At 42.7% G+C, this 13,665-nt stretch overlaps 1 protein-coding gene across 4 annotated transcripts in view; it reads right to left on the bottom strand.

Moving 5' to 3' along the window:
* DNMBP (dynamin binding protein) overlaps window positions 1-10,855 on the bottom strand; it is a 59,546-nt gene extending 48,691 nt beyond the window's left edge. For all 4 annotated transcript variants that reach the window (XM_020803031.3, XM_020803032.3, XM_078389393.1 and 1 more), the window contains exon 1: window positions 10,744-10,855. The gene's annotated coding sequence lies outside the window, so the exon portion shown is untranslated. The remainder of the gene's footprint in view (window positions 1-10,743) is intronic.
* Between the last annotated feature and the right edge of the window lie 2,810 nt (window positions 10,856-13,665).

Genomic DNA, 13,665 nt, shown 5'->3' with positions numbered 1-13,665 from the left:
ATAACTGGACCATAGCAGAAGCTTCCAGCAGGGAAAACAAATCCTACACAGAAAGATCACTCGGGTTCTGATCTTTTGTGAGAGGGAGCCGCAATGGAATACCTCCAGGTGCCTATCACCCTGTAAGTGTCTGGGTCCAACCAGAATTTGGTAAAAGGTGGTAAGCCTCATAAGAGAATGCCCATTTGAAGCTACTACACAAGAGGGCCCCTATATAGACATATGAATAATTCAAATACATAAATAAATAAACAGAACCCACTGTGTGCTCATGTTAGAGAACAGAATATCTATTTACTGCCCTCATCTGCTGCCTTTTCTTGAGCTCAAGACAATTCCCATGGCTCAATTATAGGCCTGGAGCACAATCAAACATCTTCCTTCCACCACTGTAAAGAAATACAGCTAGATTTAGACCGAATGCTTAACAAAAACCTAGAAGGAAAAATGATTTTATACCCCATGTGATCAGGCTCTCTCCAGCTGCCAAACAGATGGACCAAAAAAAGGAGGTTACAATGATGCTTCCCTTAAGTGTATCAACTGCTCTGCAAATACAAAGCGGAAGCTTGTAACTGAAAGACTGGATGACATAAACTTCAGATTGTAATGTGCACAAATGTGTAAAGTCCAAAATAATGCTGAATCCAATAAGAGAAGAGGGAGCATCCTGTAGTATAGCAAACCAACATATAGATGCAGATGGATCATGTTGTCATGCACTGTCAAGTCGGAACCAACTTATAGCTACTCTAATAGGGGTTTTAAAGTAAGTGAGATATTTAAATAGTTTCACCAGTCCCAGTCATTTTCCATGGCCAAGCAGGGATATGAACCTAGGCCTCCTGAGTCCTAGTCCACCACTCTATCCACTACACCAAACTGGGAATCCCACAGATGGATCATAGCTCTGTTGAAAAGCGAATCATATAAAGGAGTGCTATGGTGAACTTGCTGGAAAGAAAGGCTCTTTCAGCTACATAAGTGTAGGTGTTGATGAGTTTTAAAAGCCTTGAAAAAGTGTGTGCGTATGTGTGCGCATGTGCATGTGCAGTACTGAGAAAATGCCAGAACATTTGCCTAGTTACTATGGTCATGGTGACAAAACACACACACACACACACACACACACACACACACACACACACACAAAGAGAGAGAGAGAGAAAGAGAGAGAACATTCTGTATTACCAACAGTCATTTTATGTAGCCTGGGGAGGAAAAAAAAAAAAGAGAATGCGTGCAGATCACAGATGTTACTTTTCCTGTGTTGTCACAAACTACCTCTAGTTCTGATAGCTTGTGGGACCGGGGCAGGATATTGGAGGGCTGGAACTTGAGATTCTTTCCTTTACGTAGAATTATTTTATTACAGGAGCCACATGGAAACATCCCTCGCACCCATATTATATGAACTGACTCAAGAAAGGGCTGCTTATTTTGTGAGGGAATGTCAGCAGATTGCAGTCTCCTCCTCTGGAACATCTGCTTGCTAATTCTTACTCAAAACTAATGTCTAGAGGGAGGAAACATCCTCTCAACTCTATGCTGGTCAGATCATTAGAGAGCCAGGCCTTCTACCCTGAACAGCAAACTGTTCCCAGATTTCGGGCCTCAGGCCTCCTCCCCTTGGCTAGCCATATCCGTGCCAAGTGTAACAGCCCTGCATGCTGTAGCAGGAGGCACCAATCCAGGGGAAAGCTTTTCACCCACCCACAGGGTTGGGATCAGGGATGAGTCACTAGCTCTGCCTGCTTGCCAGCACCACTCCTCTGTTCCCTCAGGGAGATCCACAACTGAACAGAGAGGAGTGAGAGAATCAGAGGTTGCCTTTCACTACGTGGAGGCCTGCTAAGGCACTAGAGGCCTCTCATCTCTTAGCAGCTCCCCCAACCACAGCAGTGAGACTCCTTGGCCCCCAGTTTTCCCAACATCCTGAGTATGTTGATTACTCTATTCAGTTTGCCCCTCCTGAAGAACAAATCCCAGCCACATGCCACAGCATGTACAGAACCAGGGTACCCAGCAGCAGATCTGCGGTACGGGACAGTAAGCACACACCCTGAGTAGGGAAAAGTAAACAAAGAATTAGAAAGATCTGGAGTTGAGCAAGCAACAGACTGCTTTGGACAATGCATGTTGAAAGCAGAACAATGGACCAGGTGAACCATGGTTTGATCCAGTAAGAGAATAACCATATGCCACTGCTATGGTCAATGCTACCCTGAACTAAAAGTGTACTTGTGCTACACTGCCATATAAATTTTAACTGTAACAGCACCATCATAGGGAGCCTGGCACTTGCAGGTTCATGAGGGTACTGTTCCTTCGGGAACATCCTGACATGACTTGTAGACCAAAGCAGCAGAAGGCGAAAAGTTTCTGATCCCTGGTCTAATCCAATGTTTCCTGGGATAAATCCCACAAAGTGGGATTGGACTACAACTTATCATAGACCATGCTGTCTGAGGTTGATCGGAGTTGTAGGCCAAACGTTCTGGAAAAAATCATGTGGGGAAAGGCTGGCCTAACCAAAGAGCAAGCCTAATAGAGCAACTTGTGGTATCCTCACAATTATTACCCAATATAAATCCAGAACTTTGAGGATTCAAAATAATTTTTGGAAGGCTATTTCCATGGCCGTTATAATAATCAGACACTGTCATCCAGGAATATTCTGATCAGCATACAGTATATGTCTAGCAATGGCATTATTCAGCCCCACCTCAAGCATACTGAAGTTTAGGAACTTTTTCTTCATAGAGGTACATTCCCCTGTCTTACTACATTATGGGCTCCAATTTTTATTTTGTTTCTCTTTCCTGAATTAGTTTAGTTATCTTTTAAGAGCCAGTGTACCATTACAGTACCTGCTTTAAAAATGATTTTAAAAGGAACAATAACTACATCCACCATCTGACTGAGCACATCCCCAATGACCCAGATAGAACAGCCAGAGGCGGGAGCAAAGGGAGATGTCTATGCCACAAGGACGGAGAATCCAAGCAGTGGCTAAGACTTCTGCAAGAGGGATACATCTTTACATCCTGAGAAACAACTGCTCTGTTTTCCCTCACTGCATGAATCATAACAAAAGGCTGTCAAGGCAAAAGACATGAACTTTATGGAGAGTGCTCATTTCCAACCAACAGTGAAGGTCTCCCACCAGGCACTACTCTTTAAAATTAATACCTATTTGCCACACCCAGGGCTTAGAAAAGTTCCTTTTTTAAAAGTACAATTCCCAAGATCTCCCATCAGCGTGGTCAGTATAGAATTCTAGGCAATTCTGGCAGTCCAAGCTTTGATTAAGCCTGAAACCTCATATCACTTAAGAGCATAACAACAACAACAACAACAACAACAACAACAACAACAACAAACTGGGGACTATAAAGAAACCAAAGCCATGATTTTTGCTGCACAAGAACAAGCACTCCAAACTATTGTTATGAAAGCTAAGATTCAAGAAATTAGTGCTAACAGCAAATCTCGACTCTGCCAAGAAAAAATGAAACTCATTTGTGAATGTCCACATTCAGAGATTGCACAAACAGATTACAAAATTAGACATGATAGAGTGGCAAAATTAGTGCACTAGTCATTATGCAGAAAATATAACTTGCCAGCCTCCAAAACCCCATGGGAACATCAGGTAGAGAAGGTGTCAGAAAATGACAAAATCAAGATTTTGTGGGATTTTCAGATCCAAACTGATAGACACTTTGAACATAATGCACCAGACATAGTACAGTAGTAATAAAACAAAGAAATGTCTGAATTATTAATATTGCAATTCCAGGGGATGCCAGACTTGAAAATAAAAAATTGGAAAAATTAGCAGAAAACAGAGATCTGGCAATAGAAACATTTCAGTGATCCCCACAGTCATCAGGACTTTGGGAACAATACCACGGAGTTTTACACAGTATTATAAGCAGTTGCAGATTTCAGAAACAACAACTTCAGACCTACAAAAAAACTGCAATATTAGGAACAGCATACATACTGCGCCAATATTTAATGGATACTTAGGTTTTTGGTTAAAACTTGTATCTGCATATAATGCCAGTCAATGTTTTTATAATTTTGATTGGCTGTGCGGGCATCTTCAAATCTTAACTGGGTTACTGCATCCTCCTCATACTTCCATCTGGAGGTTAAAACACCCTACATAATGAAACACTGGCTGAAGTCCTGATGCATTGCACAGCAATTTGCATTATATTAAGTCCACTGAATCCATGGGATTTGGGATTTGCACTATTGTAACTCCATTAAATCACTATTGCAACTTCATTAAATAGGCCTACTCTAGTTGTGACTTACTTTAGCACAGTAAATTGAAGTGGACTCATCAAATCCCCACTGATTTAATGGGTCTATTTTAGTGCAAGTTACTACATTTATACTATACAACAGAATTTCAGCTACTGAATGGAGCCTTAAGATTTGGGTGCTTTGTAACTCATTCTTTCTATCACCACTTCTGAATGTGCAAGGGGGGGGGAGAACTGTTTAGTCAAGGACATGTATACTTTTTGGCAGACTTCCTGGACATACTGACAGACACTTCTTACAACCCTTAGATACAGAGCCTACCATTTATTTTCTGTCTGGGTGGAAACTGTTCCTAAGCTCAGCTCTGATGTGCCAATGATGATGATGAGCTTTCTATCACAGGTACAAACTGCTCTTGCTAACAATCCTAAATCAGACTAACAGTGGTGCACCGGATTGTCCTTTGCACCCATGACAGAGTATTCTGCAAAGATAAGAATCTATATTGGTGAAATATGTCAGTTCAAACAAAACATGAAAAATGTTGCTCAGAGTCATGCAAACTGGCCTTTACATATATCAAGCCTAATTCATACCACATAAATCGTATATGGAACCGCCTGAGGAGCTGCCTATTGGACATTAACATTCCAAACAAGAAACCTGGATTTAGAGTAAAGGAAAGGAATCACCAAGCCAAATACAGAACAGGTGCTGGCATCAGTCATGATATCCTTACCACACACTTCTGAGGTAATCTCCTCACCTATGTTACTATCAAAATGTATACATTTACCTTGGCTAGAAAGGTCAACACTAAAGCTAGCTCCCACAATAAAGAGGGCAAAGTATTCAACTACAAAAAAATAAAATAAAGTAATTACAGTGCTTGTTTCTGATACGGGAACACAGGACTTGCCTACAGCTTTGTGTTTGCAAAATCATTTGTTTGCAAGTTTACAGAACTTCTCCAGTCCAAACTGGACACCAGTTATGAATATGACATGTATTGAAGGACTATTAATAAAACAAATCAAATTGGTGGCATAACTGTAACCATGCTTACTCCGGGACAAAGAAACTGTACATAAGAGTGTGAGTTTGAAGAATCAGTTGCTTTGTGGATCTGGCAAACCGTATCAGGCTCAGTACAGTATAGTTCACCACAATGATCTGTGCACACTGGAGAGGATGTATTCATGAAATGTCTAAATGGCAGTTTCTGAGGGGAGTCATCTCAGCTCTTTACACTGCAGTTTGCTCTATGCCTTGCTTCTTTATACACATTTCTCACATGTGTACAGAGTAGAACTGCTTCCCCATCCTGAAATCATGGCTTAAGTTATTTTCTTAAAATAAAATAATTCTATACAGTCATAAGTGAAGCCACGTACTTTTCACACCCAGCAGCAGCTTCTACACTGTGTGAAAAAAATGGGACCAGGGGAGGAAGAAGAACCTTGAAAGAGGCAGTTTTGTGGTGAAATAAAATAAACCAGGAGGAAAAAGTAGAACAAAATATCTGTGGCTAAAGAAGTGATATAAGGTAAAATCATACTATACTTTTTAAAAGGAAAAGACTGTGACAATGAAGAAAGCAGATGGTGAGGACAGAATAGCCGGATGAAGAACATCATGTGATATTTATTTCAAAGAGATTTAAGAAACACCTCAAAGGGCCTAGTTCCTTTTCAGTGAAGTACCAGATCCCACCAATGGATGGCAACTGAGATAGGTCACTAGATGAAATGTGGACCATAGTGTTAAACATTCAGGGATTAAAAAATGATAAAATTGACTTGACTACACATTCCCTTATGGCATTATTAAAAGAGTCACCTGTGGTGACTATAAGAACATGGATAAGTCATGTTCATTTTTTGGGACTAAGTGACTAATGCTTATTTTAAAGCACATCAGTCAAATCACTGCAGACAAGACACAGGAAATAGCAGTACAGTACTGTTGTTCTCAGCCCTGGAGCAACCCGCCCATACAGACTTGACAGCTGCTCTTGACAGTAGGTCCATATGGCAAGAATGCCCTTGAGTTCTTAATAAACAGCTTGAGCCAAGCAAGGCCGACTCCAGCTAAAGCTGCACGCAAACAGCGAGACAAGCATCTTAATGTGGGCACAAGCAACATCATTCAAATATCACACACCTTCAGCAATATGAGGACACATATAGGAACCTGTGTAGTAAAACTTCACATAAAACTTCACAATGAAGTTTGCCTCTCTTGGTGACCCAAGGAGTGCTTCCAGCCTGTGACATGTTAATCAGTACCTAAACGTGTGTCAAGAAATCCTGAATTCACACCTCTAATATCCTTTATGCCCCTCTTAGCTATGATATGCAAGAATACGGGAGGTGCTGAATAAGCCATTGCCTGGGCCTATGTTTTAAATAAACTGAAATTGAGGTATGAGACATAAAGAACATAAAATTTCAGTTGCTCGGAGTGAATTCATATGCTGCCAGATTCCTATATGGAAGCAACATGTCATGTTCACATGTCAGTTATTAATTATAATTATAAATGCAGAGGTCCAGCTCTTCTTGCTGGAGGCCATGGCCAGGGCTTAGTGGGCTGTCCCTGCTGAGGCCTCCAGGACCAGTTTTCACTTGGGCTCCCTGGTGCAATGCTGCTACTGATGCCGCCGCCAGCCTCCTCCTTTACCATGTACGTGCTCTAAGCAGCGGTGGTGGTCCATTACAATACTGCTGCCACTCAGTAAATCTGCTATGTGAAGGCATTAGCTCCATTAGGGCACACATCTTTGGTGGATATCAAGGTCAACTTTACACTCGCAGAATCCTCTGGGCCTTTTTTGGAAGTAAAATATACATATGGGGTGTACATTCTACTCAAAAATGAAATCAGAACTTCTGGAGTTTTCCAGAAACAGTAATTTGCTTTTTTTTAACTTTCTTTTTTTTCTTTTTGGTCACAGAAGAAAGAGGAGACTTTGGAAAGGCAGGATTCACAAAACCAGACCTGTAGAGTTGTAGAACAGACCTGCATTAAAGATTCGTTTTGCAAATAAATCCACACAAGCAGAGCGGAAGGAGAGCCGTTGCAGGAGAACTCGCACCCCCTGACATCAGGAACTCCAAGTGGCAGCAGGTACTGGTGATGGGGCGAGGCAAGGCACAGCAACCACATCGGAGGGCTTTGCCAGCACATGTTGGCCTTGGCAAATGTCCCAAATGCCAGGCGCTAGTGCCAGGTCTTCACACATACTTTTTTTCTGTGTACATAACATACTGTCATTTACACTTGTGAATCATCACAGTCTGCAGATGAGAACCACACCATTTACATGCAGCAATTTAGTAATGTGTAAAGTGGTTTCCACTGCAGATAGACAGATATATACCTTCCTACACTACAGTATTTCCAAAATGCAGTCAGCTGATCTTTGTACTCTTTCTAAAGTTTGTGGAATGTGCCAGACATTCCTTGAGCACTGCAGAATCCAGAAATCATGAGTGTCAGACTTTGACCTGGAAAACATGAACTGACATCTGAATGCTACCATGCTTTGGACAGAGAACATGTAACAGTAGGAAGTAAGCTGGCTTAGAATACGGAGGGAAAGAAAGCACACAAAGTGAAGAGTTCAAACACAAACTGACTCCTAAAAGGTTTCAAAAGAAAAAACACTCAAACGAAGGACGCATTGTTGTCCCAGGCCAGAACAGACTGTTTTTTCAATTGGAAATTTAAACTCATCCAATCTCAAAGGTCTCAGCATGGGGAGGTCGAATCAAAAACAAGCGTAGACATACGAACAGCTGCAAATTAAAATTAGAGAAAAGCTTTCAAAACAGCACTGGTTGTTAGCATGTTTCTAGATATGTTTTTCTCATAGATAAAGCTTTTTAATTCTTTACATAGATATGTATCTTAGAAATCTTTTTTTCTGTGCTAGTACAGGAAAAGAAATTTCCTGTACCAGCACACTGCTTTTTAGAAATAAATCTTCAGTACCACTTTTTTAAAAAAATCCACACACACTGCATCTTAATCTCTGACCTCACTCATACAAAACATGGAAAAATATAGTCAGAATCAATTCTGCTGTGAATCTGTGAAGATTCTCAGTCTTCCAGGTGACACGTCCATCTGTAATGTAATAAAAGAAGCCAGGGCCTTTAATCTCCAAGACCCAAGGACGGCTAGCAATGACAGGATATTTCAGAGGTCATATTTTCATAGGGTCACTATAGGTCTGAAGCACTCTGGTAGAACATAACAACAAATAACATATAAGCACGGAATGGATGGCTTGAAATGGGCATCAACATCTATGCTACTAGAAATTATAGGGGAAGAAAAATAAGTGAGTATTTGGATGAAGATAAAATATGTATAACAGATTTCTTTAAAGAGGAACCCTATGATGAAAAAAAAAACTACAGTTAATAATAATCATCTTCTTAGAAATGCAGAGCTGGAAGGGACCCTATAGATGCAGCCCCTGCCTAGGAAGCAGAGTGGGGAATCAAACTCCCAACCTTAACCACTGAGCTATCCAGCAGTGCCTTCTAAAAAGTTAACTGAAAGTTACTCTGAAAGCTATAGGGAAAAAAAGTCACCAGAGATAGATTGAATGCCAACAGAACTATTCAGGTATCTGTTGAAATCCTATCAAGTATATGTCAACGAATATGAAAACAAAACAATGGCCCACAGACTGGAAACACTCAATGTACATCCCAGTCTCCAAGAAAGGAGATGCCAAGGAGTACAGTAGGACTGTTACTTTAATTTCCCATGCAGACAACTAACGGTTGTTGTGAAGAAAATGGGTGTGCCTCAGCACTTGATTGTCTTGATGTGTAATCTGTACTGTAGACAAGAACCTACCGTTAGGACAGACTATGGAGATGCATAGTGGTGTCTTAATAGGGAAAGGTATCAGACATTCTTTTCAAACTGTATACAGAGCATATCATACAGAAAGCCAGACTAAATTTAGATGAATGTGGAATGAAAATTGATGCAAGAAACATCAATAATTTGAGGTATGCAGATGATACCAGCCTATTAGCACAAAGCAGCAATGACTTGAAACATCGTTTAGTGAAAGTGAAAGAAAAAAGTGCCAAAGCAGGATTGCAGTGGAACATTAAGAAGACACAAATCATTATTACAGAAGAACAATGTACATACAAAACTTCAATGTTGACAATAAAGGAACTGAAATAATGAAATTTTGTATACCTTGATTCAATCATCAATCCAAATGGAGACTGCAGCCAAGAAATCAGAAGACCAAAACTTGGAGGGCAGCAATGAAAGAAATAGAATATATCATCAAATGTAAAGTTGTGTCTCTGGAGAACAAGAACAAGACCATTCACACTTTTGTCTTTCTGATCACCATGTATGGGTGCAAAACTGGACAGTTAAGAAAGCTAATAGGAAAAAATGTATGCATTTGAAATATAGCTCTGAAGGAGAGCTTTGCAGATACCTTGGATAGCCAGAAAGGCAAACAATTGGATCCTAGATTAAATCAAGCCTGAACTATCTCTGGAGGGAAAAATGTTGAAACTGAGGCTGTCCTACTTTGGGCACACCAGGAGAAGGCAGGATTCTCTGGGAAAGACAATAATGCTGGCAAAGACAGAAGGCAGCAGGAAGAGAGGAAGACCAAATACAAGGTGGACTGACTTCTTAAAGGAAGCCACAGGCCTGAGTTTACAAGAGCTGAGCAGGACAGCTGAGGACAGGGAGTTTCAGAAATGGCTCATTCATAGGGTCACTATAAGTCAGAGGCAACTTGACTTAACGTAACAGTTTTGATGAAAAAGAGAAGACATGAGTGTATAGCTGAGGTTAATTCATACATAAGGCATGAGGGAAATTAGCTATCTTCAGGACTGCTTGTCACTCTATATGCCAAGAAGAACTCCCATAGAGCTATAGGATATGATACCTGAAGGAGGGGGTGACTTGCATCACTTCCCATCTATGGATCGAAAAAAGGAAAGCCAGAATTAAACTGGGGGACAGACCAACAGAAAAAGAAAACATCCCCGCAAGGAGAGAAGAGTGCAAAGTAAAATCGGGCAGAGGAGCCCGATTCCCAGGTAGGATCCTGGAACCAAGGATGTTTGGGAAAACATTCTGTCCAGGAAGGGAGCGCCTGGGTCTCTTAGGGACGACCCGCACGGCGAGCAAAGAGGCTCAAAGTGAAGAAGACTCTAAGGAAGCCCATGGGGTCCGATGGGTGGGGGATTCGGGACCTGACTGCACGGATCTCCCCTAGGAGAGTGGGGGTGGTGACAGATGCAACGCAACTCCGTGGGGCCAGGCATCAGAAGCTATGGGGTACGTGCTGGGGCCCCGTCGGAGGAGTTTCCGCGCGAAAGGGAAATCTCTCGGCCCGGGACGAAGCTGAAAGCTGGGCCCGCCACCCTGTTCCGTTCGCTTCCCTTCGCGCCCTACCTGTTGCCCGGTCCCTTCGGCCGCGCCGGCCCCGGCCGATCGGTCCCACTCTCGCTTCGGCCGCCCTCGCGAGCGGCGGCAGCGGCGGCGACCCGGACCTCAGCCCCGCCCCGCCGAGCGTCACTACCCTCCTTGGCCCGCTGGGCGGTGAGCGCCCCCTTTCGGCCAACAGGCGCAGACGGGGCGGGAGCTGCCTCGTCGGAGCGGGCAGGAGGTCTCGCGGACTTGCGGAAAGAGGGACTCCTCTGGCGAGCTTTCTTAGGGGGCGGCGGGGCTGCCAAGTTTCCAGCCCGAAGCGAGCGAGAGGCGGTGGAGCCCGCCCTGCCGCCACCCCTTCGCGCGCACCCCTGCGGCGAGGAGGCGGTTCTCTGGCTAAAGAGTTGCCAAGGCACCGCACTTTGCACATGATCAGAAGTCCGTCAACCGGCGATGATTTTTTTTTCTGACACTGGTAACTAATTTCAGGCACTCCTCTCTAGGCTCCGACAAAAGCTGCAACCCCTTCTTTTTGCACCATTTCCAAGGCGACTGGGGAGAAAGCAGTATACGTAATTTGCCAGGGAGTCGCGGGAGCGGGATGTTTCCAAGCGAGGCTTTGCCTCTTTCACGACCTTCTACGGAAAGGACAGGACGACCTCGTCAAATGTTGGGAACGGGAACGTGCACACTTGCCTGGTCGTCTCCCAGATCACGTTCCCTCTGCCCGCTCCGCGACGCGCGCCCGCGGTTTCGGTGGCTTCTGCCCGGCGGAGGAGACCCCGCGCTGCCAATCAGAAGCCATGGTACATACAGCTGTTGCATGTTCCCCTCTTTATAGAGGATTTCCTGTGAGACTTCCAGACTGGCTACTACTACTATCAATCAATTCTTAAAAAAAAAAAAAATCGCAACGGGCACGCATTTTGGTTCTTCCTCCTCAAATTTTTTTTTTCAAGTAAAAAGAGTGGACATAGGAAGGTTTTAGGAGAAGAAAACACCATTTGGATCCCTTTCCATGCTTAAGGCAGGGCAATCGCAAGAGAAAAGCTCTGTCTGGGATTACCAAAAAAAGACAAATAAAAAAAATGCAAGAGAAATTACAAATGGAAGACAGGGGTGGAAATCCTGTTGCTTAGCCTAGTTAGCAGCACTAGAGTAGGCTCATTCAGTCAGTGTGGATTTTGTGAATTAACTGCTCCTTAAGTTCCATTGATTGAAACGGACCTAACTCTAGTTACAACTAGAGCAGGAGGGGGCACCTTATCTTGCCACTTCAGGTGAGCAGAGATCATGCTCAGCCTTTATCCCAAGTAAGGGTGGCTGCCTAATTCAAGCACTAGTATAGTAGAGCCAGAACTCCCCCCAGCCAACGTGCTGGAAATTTCTGAGAGAGAGGAGGATCTATGATATTATTGCCATCCCTTTCAGGCTTCCCTTTATCCTTAACTGCAGTGCTGACAGTACTGTAGTTGGCACAGAGCATGTCCTTGCAAGCTCTCCCTGACATAATGGGAAATATTTGTGAGTTGGTCCTGAGTGAAGAGCTTTTAATTTCCAAACTTGTTACTTATGCAATTGGACTCGGATACCTCTTCATATTATTTGTTTAATTTATTTAAAGCCGGGATAGAGAACTTGAGAGGATCTGCTATAAATGCAATAAATACAAAAATAACAAAATGAAAATATCAAATAAAACTTAAACTGAACATGGCTAGAAGTCTACTTCTGGTTTTGAAAAATTATTTACATTATTTACCCCATCTTTCTTCTTCAAAAGGACCCAAGGTGGCGTACATCATTAAAAACACAATATTAAAAGCTGAGTCAGTACATTCAAATATGAAAGAAGAATTAACAACATTCTATTAAAAATGTTAGGTGAAAGCATTACCAAAAAAAGATTTAGAAGCAACAAAATATTTCTGGTGGTAAGCAATGCTCGAGTGCCCTTTGGCCTACATAAAAGTCCAATGCCTGCTTCTGGAACCTTCTGTTAAGGGCTATTCACATTTTAGACGTGGGGGGGGGGTCAGGGAAGAGGTGGGGGTTGTATGTGGGCAGATCAAGACTAGAGAACTAGAATGCCCCTCATAGACAGCAAAAAAAGGGGGGAATTCTAGCAATATCCGGAGGGCCATGTCTTCTCTTTCTCTGATTTTGACTCAGATTTATATCCTGTCTTTCTAAGCATCGGCTGGTGAAAGACAGCTATGTATCATCTGGCAGGATTCTGTGAAAATCTAGAATTCCTGAACTGCTAAATGTTGTGCCAGCTGTTGTGTGCTGGAAAAGTGAAAACTGTAGAGCCTTGGCATTCAGGGTTGGCTGGCCCACAATGCTGAGTTTGTTACAGAACACAGCTCCTGCTGTCGTCTGAGCAGCTAGCGAGACAGAGGAGGATGTGTCCTCTTTCCTTCATTGGGCCTTCCTCGAGATTCTCCTCTGTTTCCTTGCTATGTCATATGAAACCGTGGTGACCATGTATGGAGAACTTTAGAAAGAAAATAAGAAAACCATGTAGCTGTGTGTATACAGCTGCACAATAAAATCCAAAGCATTACTCAGGAATAAATCACTGTCCTAAATCCAACTATCTGTCTCAATTTGTATAATTTTCACTGAGCCATTGGTTTTTCTATAGTTAGCATTAGCATTTGGGCTGCTGTGTTTGATGGGCTTACTTCCAAGCTCTGCACATAATTTTTGTGGTTATCACTGTGCTTCTGTGCATGCCTAATTCAGAACGACTTTATCTGAGGTCTGGACAATGAGGGAGAAAAATCTATGCAAGAGGGAATATCGCATAGAATGAATGGAAGCGAGGAAGGCAGTACCAGAGAAACCAAGCACTGTGAGGAAAGTCTGAAAGAAACTGGCATGTTTAGCCTTGAGAAAATAAGACTGAGGGGTGATATGTTAGCACTTTTCAAATACTTGAAA

Source organism: Pogona vitticeps, chromosome 3 (genome assembly GCF_051106095.1).
Source record: "Pogona vitticeps strain Pit_001003342236 chromosome 3, PviZW2.1, whole genome shotgun sequence".
NCBI lineage: Eukaryota > Metazoa > Chordata > Lepidosauria > Squamata > Agamidae > Pogona > Pogona vitticeps.
This window is presented reverse-complemented; position numbering and strand designations above follow the sequence as displayed.